At 35.3% G+C, this 14,183-nt stretch overlaps 1 pseudogene; it reads left to right on the top strand.

The window, feature by feature from the left end:
* The window catches only part of LOC149188080 (uncharacterized), a 35,829-nt pseudogene extending 22,303 nt beyond the window's left edge, over positions 1–13,526 (top strand).
* Positions 13,527–14,183: the final 657 nt, after the last annotated feature.

The following is a 14,183-nucleotide window of genomic DNA, read 5'->3' as shown; positions in this document are numbered from 1 at the left end:
GTTTCTTACAAGCCCGTGTAATAGGTCCTGAACCAAGAGTGAAGACATAACCGGCAGTAGACTTCCGATCATCAGGGTCACCAGCCCAATCAGAATCAGTGAAACCAACTAATAGAGGAGCTGCTTTGGCACTGTAATGAATCCCAAATTGTACTATACCTCGAACATAACGAAGTATTCTTTTGGCTTCTTTCCAATGACTTTCACGGGGGTTTTGCATAAAACGAGCAACAAGGCCAACAGCAAAGGAAAGGTCAGGACGAGTATGGGTTAAATACAAGAGTTTTCCTACAAGTTGACGGTATAAGGTAGCATCAACTTCAGGAGAAGTACAAGAGACTGAAAGTTTGACTCCAGACTGAAAGGGAGAAGGGGCTGGCTTACAGTCTTCCATGTGAAAATGACGAAGAATATCCCAAGCATACTTGGACTGGGAAAGGGAAATACCCTCCTTGGATTACAAGACTTGAAGACCGAGAAAATAGTGTAAGTGTCCTAAGTCTGTCATTTCAAATTTCTTTTTAAGGCTGGACTGCACATGGTTTATAAGGTTGGGATCACTACCAGTAAGAATAAGATCATCAACATAAAGAACAAGGATGATAAGAGAGTTGCCCACTTTCTTGGTGTAGACAGTATTGTCATAATAACACCTAGAAAAGCCAGATTCTAAAAGAAAGCTCTGATACCATGTAGGAATTTACAGGGTAAGTTCCTCAGAAAGAACACCAAAAGGACACCGCTCACAACCAGATCACAGATCAATACACCAGTGTTTTTGACGTGGTTAAAACCCTCAAAGAGGGAAACAGTCCACGGCCTGCACCAACGTGGCTACTACAGGAAATTTATTAATCAAAGAATGAAAATTTACATAAGCTTCTCTCATGCACAGATTACCCGAACAATGACCCTCCATGCGATTTAAATAGAACTCATGGACCAATCGGGTGTCAAGCCAGGGATCAAGTGTCGGTAATACCGAGGAGAGAGTGAACCGTCGGATCACTACATATCGTGACCGTCGGATTGTAAGTTACAAAATGTACAACGGTAAAGAAACACACTTTACCTAACTCTATACTAGACCAAGTTGAACTTAACTATTTCCTATGTGTCGGAATATCCTAACAGAGGGTTTGTATCCCATAGAAGAAATCAACATTGAATAAACAGGAGTGAATGCAGACAAATAAATCAAACGAGTTAATCACATACGTGCCATACATTATTTTCTTAACTTCGAAATCAACCACTAGAACAAATTACCAGAGCAACTACAGAACTTTTTGTTCATCGGAAAAAAAAATAAAAATTACAAACACAATTGCAAATTAACAATTGTAATTCGAAGACGTTGAAGCCAGAATGAAAGGAACGACAGCTAATCATCATCATTAAAACAAGGTAAACGGAAACCAACATTTTCCTGAAATTTTTTTCTTTAAATTATAGAATGAAATGTACGAGCATCCATAGCAGAGTTCCACAATAAACTGGAAACGATCACATTGCCGACGGTCCACAAACCCTAGGTGAGGGTTTTGGGAAACGGCTCCCACACATTAAAAGTTACAGCCAACAATCACAGAACTGAGGAAGCCTATGATAACAAAATGACTGGGATGCTAGCTACAACTAAGAGACAACATTGACTAAGTATTGAGGAAAACCAAACCCTCAATCTCACAGGCCTATTCTAAAGACTGAAGACTAGTTGCGTTGATAGAGCCTACCAGGCAGAGGCCGACGCGTTTGTTCCGAGCATACCCAACTGAAAACCCCAATACCTGCAAAGGAATCAACACACAGTTGTTAGCAACCTGTCGACAGAGGAAAACCAAACAAGTGGATGAGTGCAAGTATAAGAGGGATACATTTTCCCTACTTGAAGGATTCGCAGTGAGAACAGAGAACAAGCCTTTAACCCTTGAATTCCAACCAACAACTGAGACAAAGGACCAGCCACATTAGGAACAGAAGAATGGAAATGACAAATTGAATCATGGATAGAAGAGGCTACTTGCATTGAAGCCGAAGACCAGAGAGCGCCACTGTTTCGAAAACTGAGTGCATGTCAACCCACTGAGTTTCACAAGCAAGACAACCTCATACCAGAACCCGAGCTCGTGGAACATGCAGGAATTTACAGGGTAAGTTCCTCAGACAGAACACCAAAGGACACCGCTCACGCACAGATCACAGATCAATACACCAGTATTTTGACGTGGTTAAAACCCTCAAAGAGGGAAACAGTCCATGGCATAAGCCAACGCAGCCACTTCAGGCAATTTACTAATAAAAGAATGAAAATTTACATAAGCTTCTCTCATGAATAGGTTAACCTACAAATGACCCTCCATGCTCTTTAAATAGAGATCATGGACCAATCGGGTGTTAAGCCACGGATCAAGTGTCGGTAATACTGAGGAGAGAATGAACCGTCGGATCACTACATATCGTGACTGTCGGATTGTAAGTTACAAAATGTACATAGTAAAGAAACACACTTTACCTAACTCTATACTAGACCAAGTTATACTTAACTATTTCCTATGTGTCGGAATATCCTAACATCCCCCCTTAAGAACAACTTGGGATAGGATTGAAGGATTTACAAATATGACACAATAGGAGAAGGAAGGAAGCACTAGAGCCTATCCCCCCTTAGTGACAACTTCCTGAACTCCAACCATAAATCGAAGTTTAGTGAACTTCGCCTCTGTGAGAGCCTTTGTAAAGATGTCTGCAACTTGATCATCTATTGAACAATATTGCACTTCAAGAACATGGTCGTGAATGAGCTTTCTGATGAAGTGCATGTGCAGTTCAATGTGTTTGCTGCGCTGATGTTGGACTGGATCTTTGCATAGTTGAATGGTACTTTGATTATCACACCAAAGTGTAGTCAGATGTTGCTATTGAAAGCCAAACTCTGACAAGATCTGACGAAGCCACAAGGCTTCCTTACTAGCTTCTACGACACCACGATACTCTGCTTCTGCTGAAGGAAGAGAAATGTCACCTTGATTCTTGCAAGCCCATGTAATAGGTTCTGAACCAAGAGTGAACACATAACTTGTAGTAGACTTCCGATCATCAGGGTCACCAGCCCAATCGAAATCAGTGAAACCAACCAATAGAGGAGTTGCTTCGACATTGTAATGAATCCCAAACTGAAGTGTACCTCGAACATAACAAATTATTCTTTTAGCTGCTTTCCAATTACTTTCATGTGGGTTTTGCATAAATCGAGCAACAAGGCCAACACAAAGGAAAGGTCAGGACAAGTATGGGTTAGATACAAAAGTTTTCTTACAAGTTGATGGTATAAGGTAGCATCAACTTCAGGAGAAGTACAAGTGACTAAAAGTTTGACTCCAGACTGAAAGGGAGAAGGGGCTGGTTTACAATCTTCCATGTGAAAATGGCGTAGAATATCACAGGCATACTTGGACTAGGAAAGGGAAATACCTTCCTTGGATTGCAAGACTTGAAGACCAAGAAAATAATGTAAATGTCCTATGTCTGTCATTTCAAACTTCCTTTTAAGGCTAGACTTCACATGGTTTATAAGGTTGGGATCACTACCAGTCAGGATAAGATCATCAACATAAAGAACAAGAATGATTAGAGACTTGCCCACTTTCTTGGTTTAGACAGTATTGTCAGAATGACACCTAGAAAAGCCATTTTCTAAAAGAAAGTTATCCATTTTGGCATACCAAGCTCGAGGAGCTTGCTTGAGACCATAAAGGGATTTCTTAAGCCGACATACAAGGCCGGAGTCTGTTTGTATAAAGCCAATAGGTTGTTCCATATAGATTTCTTCATGCAAGTCCCCATGCAAGAAGGCAGATTTAACATCCATCTAATGGACTTCCCATCTGAAAGAGGCAGCAAGGGAAAGAACAAGGCAGATAGAGTTCATTTTGGCAACAGGGGAGAAGGTTTCAGTGTATTCAATGCCTTCAACTTGTGAAAAACCCTTAGCAACAAGACGAGCTTTATGTTTATCAACTTTCCCATCTGGTCCATACTTGGTTCTGTAAGCCCATTTGCATCTAACAAGTTTTTGTCCCGTTGGTAGAGGAACAAGATCCCATGTATCATTTGCCAATAATGAATGATATTCTTCATTCATAGCTACTTCCCAATCTGGATGGCCTAAAGCTTCTGCAAAGGTGTCAGGATCATAATTCACTAAAGCTTGAGACAGTAAAGAAGAGGCTCTATCAAACTGAGAACATGTACGTCACTGATCTGTAGGATCACTGGCAAGATCACTTGCTGCATCCCGAGTAGCACGGACCCATTTTGGAAGCTGAGGAGCTGGAGGAGGATCCTAAGAATGTGGGGGAGGATTTTCATCCTCGCTTTCATCATCTGAAGAAGAAATATTTTCAAAAGTAGAAGAGATAGGGAGAGGTGGCACATCCTCCAAACTAGGCTCGTAGTCCAATATATTTTCAGCAAACTTTACATCTCTTCTAATGATAACATTTTTGGACTTAAGTGGAATAAGTCTATATCCTTTGACATCTTCCGAATATCCAACAAAAATGCATTTTTCACTCTTAGGTTCTAAAGCTTTATGTTTCTCATCTGGAATATGGGCCCATGCTTCACTTCCAAAAACACGAAAGTGACTTACATCTAGTTTAATTGAGCTCCATGCTTCTTCTCGAGTGATATTCTTTAAAACCTTAGTAGGAGTGCGATTTATTATGTAATTTTCACAGTTAATTGCTTCTGCCCAATAATTAAGACTAAGTCCTTTAGATTGAAGCATACAATTAGCCATTTCCTTTAAGGTGCGATTCTTCCTTTCAGCTACACCATTTTGTTGTGGAGTATATGGAATAGTATGTTGCATTTGAATTCCATTCTCAGTGCAAAAGTTGATGAATTTGTTGTTAACATATTCTCCGCCATTATCAGATCTTAGCTTAAGAATTTGATGTCCAGATTGTTTTTCAACAAAGGCCTTAAAGGCCAAGAACATGTTAAATACTTCACTCTTGAGTTTTAAGAAGTATACCCAAGTGCGTCTGGAGAAATCATCAATGGAAGTTAAGAAATACTTGTAGCCAGAGAAGGAAACAACTGGAAGTGGACCACATAAATCACTATGCATGAGCTGTAAAGGGGCTGAGGCGTGCCAAGAGGGACATTTTTCAAAACTGTCCCGATGATGTTTTCCGAGTACACATTCGGAACAAACACCATCTCTACAAGATACCATTGGAAGACCTGTCACCATATTTTCTTTACATAGATTCTGAAGAGAGCGATAGTTTAAGTGACCAAATCGCTCATGCCAAAGTTTGCTCACTTCATCATTATGAGCAACAAATACCGAGGGAAGATTTGATGACCCAAAGTTGTGAAACTTATACAACCTTGTAGAATCATCAGCAATGCCAATAGCTAAAATCTATCTATGATCTCTTAGGTCCTTAATTACAACATCGTGAGGTGAAAATTCAACAATTTTACCTTCACCTGAATGAGTTATCTGATATACAGATAGAAGGTTGCAGGATAAGGTTGGAACACATAATACATCATTAAATTGACCATTGTCTATATGAACAGTTCATGTCCCTACAACACTAAGAGATCTATGATCACCAACATATATATTTTTGGTGTTACAATCATTTAAAGAAGAAAACATGGCTTTGTTTTTGGCCATGTGATAAGAAGCTCCAGAATCAATGAGCCACTCATGAGAATGAGAAGAAGAAGATACATTTAGTGCATAGCCAGACCGAGATGCTTGACAACCACATGCAGAAAGTGTCATTCCTGAAGATGAAGTTGAAGTTGAAGAGTGCTCCAAATGGATATTATGCTTCTTCATTGCTGCTTCCAAGGCTTCCATCTTCTTAAATCATTTGGATTCTAAGTGGCCATCTCGATTACAAAAGTTGCAATGTCTATCAGTCTTCTTCCCTTTGTTTTTATTTGTCTTATCATTTTTTTGAAATGATTTTTCATTTTGAGGCTGAAATTGCTTAGGACCCTTGTTTGGTTTAGGACCATTCGTTTTAGGATACAACTTCTTAGGATTCTTTGGATTTAGTTGTTTCTGGGCGGCTAACGCTTTCTTAGAAGAGTTTCCAAGATTAAGAAGACAAAGGTGTAAGTGTTTTTCTTGTTCTCTTATTAAAGAATCACAAAAAGAATCAAAGGAAGGGGACTTGTAGTCTTGTCCTTGAGAAATGAAGGCTTCTCTTGTAGAATGGAAGGTGGAAACAAACAAAGAGTAGGCTGGTCCCAACTTAGTAAGAATGGAATAGATAAGGTTACTATCTTCTTTCTTAACCTTAACACCTTCCAAGAGAAGTCTAAGGGTCTTGAACTTGGACAAAAACTCTTCAATGCAAGAAAAACTATTGGGGTCCAATGTAAACAACTCATTTTCAAGTTAATGGGCTCTAAGTTCATTTTTGATTCCAAAAACTTTAGTAATCTGTTTCATTGCTTCATCAGGAGCATCAAGTTCTGCAATATGGAATCTAAGATCTGGAGAAATAGACATCCCTATCAACCCACGTGCTTGGTCTTGCCTATTTTCCCATTTAGCTGCGTTATCTTCATCTTTCAGTTTGGTCTCTTGGCCTAAGGCTATTCTGTAAAGACCTTTACTTTTAAGTAAATCCACAATGTAGGACCACCATTGGAAGTAGTTAGTGCTGTCAAGAATAACTTGGCATGGACTTTCCATTTGAACAGAAACTAAAGCTATAGATGCTAAAACTAAGTGTTCCAATGGAAAGATCTCGAAAAATTAGGATGTTAAAAAAAAACGGTTCTGAAAACGGCTTCCGGATGAAGAAGTTATGGCTTTTTGAAGAAAATTTGATGAAGTCGCCGACGAAGTGCGAGAATGTGCGGAAATGAAAAATCCGCCCCCACAAAAAGGAGACTTGAACTCAAGACCTCTACTCTCATAAATTAGCTTTGGACCAAGTGAGCTATACAAAAAGTTTGAAAGAGAGAGAGAGAGGGGTTGAAGCTTTGGGTTGCGTGCTTACTTTGAGAAAGCTCTTTTTCCCTACAAAACAAAAAACAGAAAACCAAACACAGACATACAAAAAAAACGAACCCTGCGGCTCAAAGTTAGCTTTAGCCGGAAACTAAATATTTTCCTCGATGTTTCTGATTTTCCGAGATCACACTAAGGCGCAGCGAAAAAGAACATATGCATGAGAAAAATCCTTCCTTTCTGTTTCTGATTTGCCCAGATCGCACAGAGTCGTGGGAAAAAGAGCATATGAAGAAATGAAAGGTTCATATCCGGTAATAAAAAAAGCTAAATAAACCGAAACCGAAATAAACAGAGAGGAAATAACTGTAAAATGCAAATAAACATTGTATACCTCCAGATCTTAAAAATGACGCAGCTAGGGCTACCAGAAATCTTTTCGCGTGAAACGAAAGGGGTTCCTCACTGGAACAGATGCTCCCAACACAATAGGGCAGTCCTCTCGGCCCGAAAGCAGTCAAAAACAATAGATCTAGGAAACGGTAGTCGGATGCAGTTCTACCGGCTTCAGATTTGGATCACCAATAGACGTGGCCCTCAAATAGCTCTGATACCATGTAGGAATTTACAGGGTAAGTTCCTCAGACGGAACACCAAAGGACACCGCTCACACACAAATCACAGATTAATACACCAGTATTTTGACGTGGTTAAAACCCTCAAAGAGGGAAACAGTCCACGGCCTGAGCCAACGCGGCCACTTCAGGAAATTTATTAATAAAAGAATGAAAATTTACATAAGCTTCTCTCATGAACGGGTTAACCTACAAATGACCCTCCATGCTCTTTAAATAGAGATCATGGACCAATCGGTTGTTAAGCTACGGATCAAGTGTCGGTAATACCGAGGAGAGAATGAACCGTCGAATCACTACATATCGTGATCGTCAGATTGTAAGTTACAAAATGTACATAGTAAAGAAACAAACTTTACCTAACTCTAAACTAGACCAAGTTATACTTAACTATTTCCTATGTGTCGGAATATCCTAACAGAACAAAGACTAGTTGAAACAATTGTAAAAAGAGCACAAAAATCTACTTACACAGGTGGCAGCAGAACCATTTTTGGTTGCTCAACAAACCAAGGCCAAAGATTATCCAAGCAAGCATAAGAATCAAGCAAGTATAAGAGTCACACTGTCAGAATAGAAAAACCATAAGGCGCACCCAACAGTTGCAACGTAGCTGCATTCACAAGCAGCAAAACCACACCAGAGCAAACCCTCGGCGAACAAGTGCAAAATGGTTGAATGAACGATGGAGGAAGAGTTTTGGCATGAAACAAAGAGCAGGAAATGCGACCCAAGATATAGTACACAGTATTGATTGCACACATAAATGCCACCTAACATTTTCCAGAAAAATCCAAAAGATTGGTAATCATAAACTAATCCATAGCTAAATCACACTTAAGTAATTTAATTATTGATTAGTCCGAAGAGTGTTGGGCTAGTCCCATCAATATGGATTCATCATCCTGGGAAATATCTCGGGCACTTCTATTCTACAAATTTCACTAGTTAAACTTGTGACTTCCATGAATCAATGCCAAATTCTAGACAAATTAGATCTGAAAACAAACCAGTTTTTTTTTTTCAAAAAGTCACACGTAAAACAACTCATTTTAGTAATTGAAACTTAAAAAAAATACATTTTTTTTAATTATATGATTTTTTTTGGTGTATTGATGAAGTGTAGTTGATTTGTTTGAGATTATAAGTTTAAAATTTATGGAAAGGGTTTGATCATGGAAACTATTTTTAGAGGAATTAAAACTATCCCAAGAAGCATCCAAGCTCATTCTTATAGAGGTTTTCCCAAGAAAAAGAAAATTGATACAATTTTATGAAATAAATTTTATATTAATTAAATTTTCCATTTTCAAATTTTAATCTGTCAAAATATAAAATTATTTATTAACCATTCTCAATAAAATAATTAAATATTTTTTTTTTACTTTCTGAATTCAAGCTTCTGTGATCCATAATGAATTAAGAAAAGTCTTTCGGTAGAAATCACATAAGAGAAATTTTTGGCCAACGCATTTCGAACCAACCCGTGTGTTTCATCATGAGGACCAGATGAAGAGGCAGACCATGGCAAAGACTTAAATAGAGAGCAATGTAGCGACCATAATTTCAAGTAACGACTATTTTTGAAAATTAATATTTTAATTACGATGTTAATTTATTAAAAACAAATATTATTAAGTAACTGCTATATTAAATGACTAGTTTTTGAAAAATAATATTTAAATTAATTTATTAAAATCAAATATTATTAAAAAATTCTATTAATGGGAAATAATTGAAAAATATAACTAACAAGAATGAAAAAAATCAAAATCAAACTCCAAAGAAAGAGGGAAGTCAAAAATTATAAAAAGGGGTCAAGAGCTGAGACAATATCATTTAATAAATAAAAATATTAATGGAAATAAAATAAACTAATATAAAAATAAATAATGGAAAATAAATAAAATAAAACAAATATATATATATATATATATATATATATATATATATATATATATATATTCTAATGAGACTGCTTTTTTCTGTGAAAGTTATGGAAATTCCGGCCATATTTTCAAAAAATCTGGCAAGGAGTTTTATAAATCCAAGTAAAAGATGTCAAACTTCATAATTTTAGGTGCCCCAAAATTTTTTGATGTGCTAAATCTATTTCCACTCTACAAGATTTTTTGAAAATGTTTTGCCCAAATTTCGGCGACTTTTGGTCATCTGGGCAATTCCTCCGCCTCCGTGGACGACTCATATATATATATATATATATATATATATATATATATATATATATATATATATATTCAAAGAAAAGTAATCAATAATAAAACAGGGTCAACAATAAATATGGGGCTAAGGCCTAATAAACAAATAACAAAAATACTAAGAGGAGTTAAGAACGAATAGGAAGATAAAAACTTAAGAAAACACGAAGGATCAAGAATATAAACTCTAATGAAGAATAAAACAACAACAAATACGGTAAAAAAGACATCAATGCCTACATAGATAAATAAAGAAACAAAATAAATCCCAAAACGAAACCTAAGAAACTAGGACAGAGACCCAACTTCTACTAATAATCCATCAATCATCTCTAGAAATCGAATAAAGACTCAATAATTTGAATAGAGATGATGGCTAGATTATAAGTAGAAGTTGGGTCCTTGTCTCGTCATGTCGTCCTGGTTTTTTAGGTTTATTTTTGGGATTTATTTTGTTTATTTATTTATCTTTGTAGGTAATGCTGTCATTTTATAGTATTTGTTGTTGGTTTATTCTTCATTAGAGTTTATATTCTTGATACTTCATGTTTTCTTAAGTATTTTATCATCCTATTCGTTCTTAACTCCCTTTAGTATTTTTTTTATTTGTTTAATGGGTCTTAGCCTCTTATTTTATTGATGGCCCTCTTTTATTTATTGACTATTTTTCTTTGAATACATACATACATACATACATACATACATACATATATATATACTTACATATTTTTATTTTTATTTTATTTATTTTCCATTAATTATTTTTATTTTAGTTTATTTTCTTTTCATTAATTTTTTTATTTGTTAAATGATTTATTGACTCATTTTTATAATTTTTTACTTCTTTCATTGTTTGGATTTTGAATTTTTATTATTATTGTTAGTCATGTTTTTCGATTATTTCCCATTAATAAAAAATTTAATAATATTTGATTTTAATAAATTAGTTTAAATATTATTTTTCAAAAATAGTCATTACTTCGTCTCTATATAACTCTTTATTTAAATATTTGCCAAATTTTTTTCTTATACGATTTCTACCCACAAATTATTTTTATTTTTATACTTTATTAAATATTAACATCAAAAAATATATAAATATTATTTTTTGGAATTCATATTTATTATTTTATATATGTCTAGTAACACATAATGGTTTATTGGGAGCATTCAACCCTGTTCTTTTGAATTAATTTTATTTTATTTTAAATTAATTTAATAACATATTAAAAAGTATTTAAATATTATTTTCTTGCATTCATATTTATTATTTTACATATGTTTAGTGACGATAATGGCTTATTAGGAGCATTCAACCTTGTTTTTTTGAATTAATTTTATAATTTAAAAATTTAAAATATATATTTTTAAAATTAATTCAATAATATATTAAAATTATTTAAACATTATTTTTACTAAATAGATATTTATTAGTTTGGATATATTTTGAATACCTAATGGTCTCTTCTCGTGTATCAATTACATTTTTTAAAATATCAATATAATATTTCAAATGTATCATGCCATATTTGATTAAAAAATTCAATAATATATTAAAATTATTTAAACATTATTTTTATTAAATAGATATTTATTAGTTTGAATATATTTTGAATTACCTAGTGGACTTTTCTGGTGTATCAATTACATTTTTTAAAATATCAATATAATATTTCAAATGTATCATGGCATATTTGATAAAAAAATTATGGATTTGTTTTTATCATTTTAATTAGGTTATTGAAAAGAGTTTTAATGTTTTGAATGTGTATATAATGGTAATATTTAATTTTTTAATTTGTTTTTTATTAGTATTGGTGGTTTTTATTTTTGCATTTTGGTTTTGTATTAAGTGATATTAAGCTAATCGATAACGAGTGCTATTAATATATTAGTTAATTGCCAATAAGTATTATTAATGTAGAATATAATATTATCAAAAGATGACCATGGGTACTATTAATGTATTAAGTGATATTAGCTAATTAACAATATACTATTAATGCAGGATATAATATTATCCAAAAATGTGATTAATGCACAATATAATATTATCAAAAAATGACCACGGGTACTATTAATGTATTAAGTGAGATTAACTAATTAACAATAGGTACTATTAATGCAGGATATAATATTATCAAGAGATGTGGTTAATAAGAATTGTGATAATTTCTTTGTTTCTCTAAACTTTTTTATCAATATTATTAATTCGTTGATTTGGATTTATGGAATGAGGTTTTCCTCCAAATTTATGTTTTCTTGTAGCTATTGTATGGGGTTAGTTTATTGATAAGTTTCAAGGTTTTTAGTCATAGCCATTATGTTTAAATTAATTTAAATAAAACAAATATTTTTATTTATTTATTATTTAATAAATTTAAAAAATGAATAAAAGAAAAAACAGCCCCAAACAAAATACCTTTATTGTGAGGAGGCTTTGGCTCATAAGCATATGCACGTTTTAATGTTAGTTCACTCAGATTATACTGGGTTTGTAGGTCCGTGAGGAAAAATGTAGTCCCAAGGCTATTTTTTTAATGCGTAGTTTAACAAGGTGGAAGAGTTGCTTGGAAAGTTATGGAAATTGTGGTTATATTTAAAGAAAATTTGACAAGAATTTTCGTAAATTCAACTTATAGTTGTTAAACTTTAAAATATCAGTTGTCTTAGACGTTTTTGATGGTGCTGAATCCATATCTATTATCAAAAACACGATTCAAACAGTCTCTACAAGATTTTTTGAATTTTTTTACCCAGATTCCAACCACTTTTGACTGTCCAACGAATTCCTCCACATTGTTAGATGACTCCTTTCTTTTAATAATAGACAAATGCACATGCCCATTTTTAACCGCATTTGTGCATTCTAGAAATGTGTGAGCATTCCATTTCCATGTTATTGTGGACACCGCCGTTCAAAAGGTTTCGGAGAATTTCACGGTGATGCTCTTCCACTACTACGACGGGAGGGCAGCGAGTGGGACGAATTCGAGTGGTCGAGGCGGGCCATCGATGGGTCCGTACGCGGACAGACGAAGTGGTGGTTCGCCAAGCGCTTCCTGCACCCAGATGTAGTGGCGCCGTACGAGTATGTTTTCATCTGGGACGAGGATTTAGGGTTGCAGAATTTTGACGCGGAGTACGTCAAGGTTGTGGATAAGCACGGCTGGAGATATCGCAGCCCGCGATGGACCCGAGTAGCAGGGGTCTGACGTGGCTACTGACGAAGAGGAAGCCGGACATGGAAGTCCACAAGGTGGTGGCGGTACCATACAACAACAAGCGCGGCGGAGGAGGACGGTGTCAACACCCGCTGCTGCCGCCGTGTGCAGCGTTTGTGGAGATGATGGCGCCGGTGTTTTCCCGGGAGGTGTGGAAGTGCGTGTGGAAATTGATACAGAACGACCTGGTGCACGCTTGGGGTTTGGATTTTAACTTCCATAGATGTGTGGGCGGAGGAGCCATGGGTGCGTATGAGAGGATGGGTATCGTTGATTCGCGATGGGTGGTCCATAAACATCTAGCTTCCTTAGGGTTAGAGGGATTATTTAAGCAGAGGTGTCTTCTGGAGGCGAGGTTATTCAGCGATCGGTTGGATGAAGTGGAATTTGAACATGCTTGCTGCAACATGTTGTTTCGTCGTCATTTGACCATCAAGTAAGTGAAATCTGTTATCAAAAATCATTGTAAAGGTACTTGAGAATTGTTTGGCATTGAGATGTTTACAATTTGAATGCACAAACCCTGAACGCCGAGGTTGTTCACATCCATCACTCATGCACAGAGGTAACCCAGGACTAACTAAATGCCACACTTCACATAACTTGTCGTTGTGTGATTAATTTATTCATTCGATGCCTTCAATTTTATCTCACAGAGGCCCACTTGTTTGTCATACCTACAGATATAGGTTTTTTGCCTTTGCGATGGGTGGGAGAAGTCAGACAAACATGTTTATTATTATATTTATTTATTTATTTGTTTAGTTGTGCATCTCAATATTCGTCTGGTCCATTTGTCCTTTTGTTCCATGTATATTCTAATGTATACTCAATATAGTTACGAATTATGACATGATTCATGCTCAATACACCTTGGGGATGTGATTATGCCAATATTATACAATGCACTACAATGATATTAAATTTCGTTTTTAACTTCGTTGGAAATACGAACTTGGAGCCATGTGGCATTATATCATTGAAATTTGGGTTCTTCAATTTTGGTGGAGCCATGTGGCATTATATCATTGAAATTGGGGTTTTATGAAGTTGTTTTAAGTGATTTTTTTGAGTTTTTTTTTGGATTTTCAGGTAGAATTTGATAAAAATA

This window comes from Pinus tabuliformis, chromosome 3_1, assembly GCF_031772625.1.
Source record: "Pinus tabuliformis cultivar Carrire ecotype Pingquan chromosome 3_1, CPIR1, whole genome shotgun sequence".
In the NCBI taxonomy this organism is placed as follows: domain Eukaryota; kingdom Viridiplantae; phylum Streptophyta; class Pinopsida; order Pinales; family Pinaceae; genus Pinus; species Pinus tabuliformis.
This window is presented reverse-complemented; position numbering and strand designations above follow the sequence as displayed.